At 38.5% G+C, this 4,514-nt stretch overlaps 1 pseudogene; it reads right to left on the minus strand.

The window, feature by feature from the left end:
* Positions 1-2,487: 2,487 nt before the first annotated feature.
* LOC123645826 lies at positions 2,488-2,925 on the minus strand (annotated as a pseudogene).
* Positions 2,926-4,514: the final 1,589 nt, after the last annotated feature.

Genomic DNA, 4,514 nt, shown 5'->3' on the forward strand with positions numbered 1-4,514 from the left:
CCACATCAGGGAGGGCTTGTCCAACAAGAACCTCTTCCGGCATTTTCACATATCACTGTTGTCTGGATAGGGTTTTGCAATGTGTTTCTCTGTATTAATGTAGGTTAAAATTTAGTTCTTAATTAGACCTGATCTTTCTGTGTGAATAATTTAGAAGGACATGTCCTTGACAAAGAATAACGTCTAACTGTACCATTAATATGATGTACTTAAAGGCATACTACTGGGAATCTGAATTTAACAAGTAAAGAGGGGCTTTCCCACTATTCAGTGGGAAAGGATGTATTCAGCTATTCTGACTCTATAGTGTTAATTGCTAACATCTGGCCAACATTATTTTATTTTTTAACACACTGCCACACTAGGAAAAAAAATTTTTCCTTGGGGCCACAGTGTGTTATTACAAAAATAGAATAAAAACTTCAAAAACAAAATGATCCTTTCCAATTTGATGAAAAATGAAATTTATTGACTTCTATTTAATCCACATTTTTAGAATTAATTTGTAAAATTAATATTAATTATAACAATAAGAATATCAACAAGTAAGATTTTCACGAACCAACTGCAGGGTTTTGTTCAGGTTTTGCTTCATGAGGCCTCAGGCTCAAAACTAGTGTGAGTTAAATACAACTCACATGGCAGTTAATGTGTTAAAATTCTCAAAACTCTGAAATATACAGAAAATAACATACACCATGTCCCTTAGTCCCATTTTATAGGTCAGTGGCATCTGGTGTTTTCATGTAGTGAAATATTGTTATGTAGTACCGTCGATATATTTTCCTTTTTAATTTAAAAAAATGTATTTGCAAGCCATTAAATTGATTTCACAGCCTGCTGAAGTGGCAGCCTGAACTTTGGAAAACACCTTAGGTGAGAAAACTGAGACTCTGGGAGGTCAAGTAACTTGTCCAGTGGCATATAGCAGAGCTACATGGCCTTGACAGAGCTGAGAGTTGGATCAGAGCTTGATTCCAAAACCCTTGTTTGTTCTACACTATATAGCCTCCCTAGTGACACTAGCCATTAGTGAAACTGAAGGAAAAAAGCACAAGTAACGTTTAATAATGATTACAGAAAATACAAATTTCTCAAAGCAGACACTATAGGAAGGGGCAGAAATATTCTTCCTCTGATTATAGCCTCAGCATTTTTCAAGGAGCTGTTGGGAACTCATTAGTTATGCTGGGAACTGACAGATTCCCAAAGCACTTATATCTCATTACTCAGCCTAGCCCTGAGCTAATCTTAGCTTCTTAAAATAATAGCTAGGTATAAGACCTAACTCGTGAGTGAGAGTGTAGCCTCTCACAAGCGTGCTGTTGCAGTGTGACTTGGAGTCAGCACTCAGATACAGGAAAGTATGTATAGGGTTTGGTTCCAGCCCTGGCATTTCTGACCTGGTTATGGTACTGTTTGATTTAATTTTATGGAAAGGAGAAATTATGCCTGCTTTCCCCTTGGAGCATAAGGCTGTTTTGAAGGGAAGGGAAGGGAATTAATTCCAACTCTTGTCTACTATGAGCCATACACTGTACTAAGCACATTTGACATGGGTTTTTTTGTTTTGTTTTGTTTGTTTGTTTGTTTTTGAGACAGGGTCTCACTCTGTTGCCCAGGCTAGAGTTCAGTGGTGTGATCACTGTAGCTCAGCCTTGAACTCCTGGGCTCAAGCAATCCTCCCACCTCAGCCTCCTTTGTAGCTGAGACTATGGGCACACACCACCACACCCAGCTCAATTTTTTAAATTGTTTTTATTTTTTGTAGAGATGTGGTCTCACTATGTCCCAAACTCCTGACCTCTGCCTAATTCTCCCACCTCAGCCTCCCAAAGTGCTGGAATTACAGAAGTGAGCTACCATGCCTGGCTGACATGAGTTTTAACTTAATTCTCAAGCAATTGTGTAAGGGGAATGGTATTATCCTCATTTTGCAGAGAAGAAATGTTGAGGCTCAGATAGAGAAGATGATTCATAAACAGTCACACAACCAGGTAATAAGTGAGGGTGGGAGAGAAACTCCTGTTATACCTTAATTTTAAAAGTCATACCCTTCTCCTTAGAGCTGAGTTGGAGCCCCACGCTGATGAGACAGTTTAAGAGGGGATGTTCCTAGGGCTTGGAAATAGAAAGTTATATCATTGAAAGCTTGTGAAAACTGAACAATATGGAAATAGACCTGCTTCCTTACTCCGGTGCAATGTGGGGTTTACCTGGGATACCTCTACCACTTTTTTTTTCTCACAAAAATGAAGTGACTTTTAATCTAGAGATAAGAAACTCTCTAAATGATATTCAGGATATATTACAAGTTTGGTTTGTAAGATTTAACAGGTCTTACAATGATTTCAATAAACCAGGCAGTCCAGAGCACAGGGTGGAGGTGCGACAATCATGTGGTAACTGCTTAATATTCCAACGGGATAAAGATCTTTCTCAAATACGGAAAGAAATTAGTCTTTCTACAATGTTAATCCCTAAGCTCTATTCTCCTTTATAAACTACTATATTCTTGTCAGTTTCATACACTTTTACTTTATAAAGAACTCCCATAGGAAGAACTTTCTGGAGGTTTTCCCAGATATACACAGCTACATTTTCAGTTGTACTCACAACATCTGCAAAGTAAAGCACATCCAGATCCAGATTCTTATGATCAAGAGGCTTCATAATTGCCTCCTCCATATATTTTTTGAGGTCGGTCAAATTCATAATCATTCCTGTAACAGGATCAATCTTTCCATGTACTGTCACCACAACTTTATAATTGTGCCCATGGCCATTTGGATTGTTGCATTTCCCAAACAGTTTCAAGTTTTCTTCATCACTCAGAGATTTACTGTACAGCTGGTGGCTCGCACTGAAAGAGATGCAGCGGGACACTCATGCCCAGCGGCTCTCACCCCGCCCCGCCGCGCTCATCTTCTTCCAGGGGCCTCCCGCGTGCCTCGGCCGGCGCCACCTCCCCCCTCTACCACTTTTAATCAATCCAGACTCAAGGATTTGGGGCTAGTTTTTAGTCTTCATGCCATGGCTTTTCAATAAAAACAAGAGTTTAATCTTTTGCTAGTTTCCTTTATTAACCAGCTCAGAGTTTTTTGTTTGTTTTTTCCTTTCTTCTGCCATTACTTGGACATAGTTTTCTTCTCTTTTGGACTTAAATTGGATTGGTACTCCAAAGCGTTGGGGCCTCTTTTTCTTGGAGGAGGCAGAAATGGTCAGGTGTCAATGTCTACTTGGGGAAAGGATCAAATCATGTGAGTAGGATTGTGTTGAAGGCACAGACCATAAACCATTACTTCTGTGGCTACCAGGAATACCCCTGTTTTCTGTGAAAAAGAGACTGGCCCAATGTTAATAATTTGATTGTATAATTAAAGCCAATGATTTTGGGTGATTTCTTCAGATATGTGATGAGGCCTGTTTTAGTGCTAAACTAGATACATAGTAGAACTTCATATTTTTACTTCGGTTTTTCTTTGTCCCCAGTTTTGTCATTCCATAGGTCATATCAGGGGTGAAGATGGCAGAGTAGATTGGGCAAAAGAGAAGGAAGAAGAGAACCAGCATGAGCCAATCTGTATGTAGGTGCTTTGCAAAATTGTTACTTTGAATTCTTACAATGTACTTATTAAGTTGGTATTGTCATTCCCTCTTTTATACATATTTGGAAACTGAGGTATGAAGAGGTTAAGTAACTTCTCCACGATTCATAAGGCAAAAGCCAGTAATCTAACTCAGACTTTGCCTGAGATAAAAGATTCATAAGACAGAGCCAATAATCTAACTCAGATCTTTTTTCCCTCTAAAGCGCTCTCTTTTTTTATTACTTATTTATTGTCTTTACTAAAGCTCTATCAGTGCCCCTTGGGGGGCATTACCAGGGTTCAAAGGATGGTAGTAGTGGTTATACCCCTTAGGACAGACTTTTTCTGAATGTTTCAAGTTTAAAAAGAGATGGTAGAGAATCAGTATAAAAATATTTTTTTAAGAGACAGGATCTTCCTATATTGCCCAGACTGATCTCGAACTCCTGGCCTCAAATGATCTTCCCGAATAGGTGGGACTACAGGCACTAGCTAGCCACCATGCCTGGCTAAAAATTGGTATAATTTAAGTGTTTGATAGAATTCACCAGTGAGCCCATCTGGGCCTAGTGCTTTCTGTTTTGGAAAGTTATTAATTATCATTATTATTTCAATTGATATAATAGTTGTACATATTTATAGAGTACATGTGATATTTTGATACAGGCATATAATGTGTAATGACCAAATTAGGGTAATTGGGAAATCTGTCACCTCAAACATTTATCAGTTCTTTGTGCTGGGAACATTCCAAATCATCTTTTCTAGCTATTTTGAAATATACATTAAATTCTTGTTAACTATAGTTGCCCTACTGTGCTGTTGAACACTAGACTTATTCCTTCTATCTAACTATATTTTTGTACCCATTAACCAACTTCTTCTCTTCATTGTCCCCCCACACCCCACCTGCCTCCAACTCTT

Source organism: Lemur catta, chromosome 10, assembly GCF_020740605.2.
Source record: "Lemur catta isolate mLemCat1 chromosome 10, mLemCat1.pri, whole genome shotgun sequence".
NCBI lineage: Eukaryota > Metazoa > Chordata > Mammalia > Primates > Lemuridae > Lemur > Lemur catta.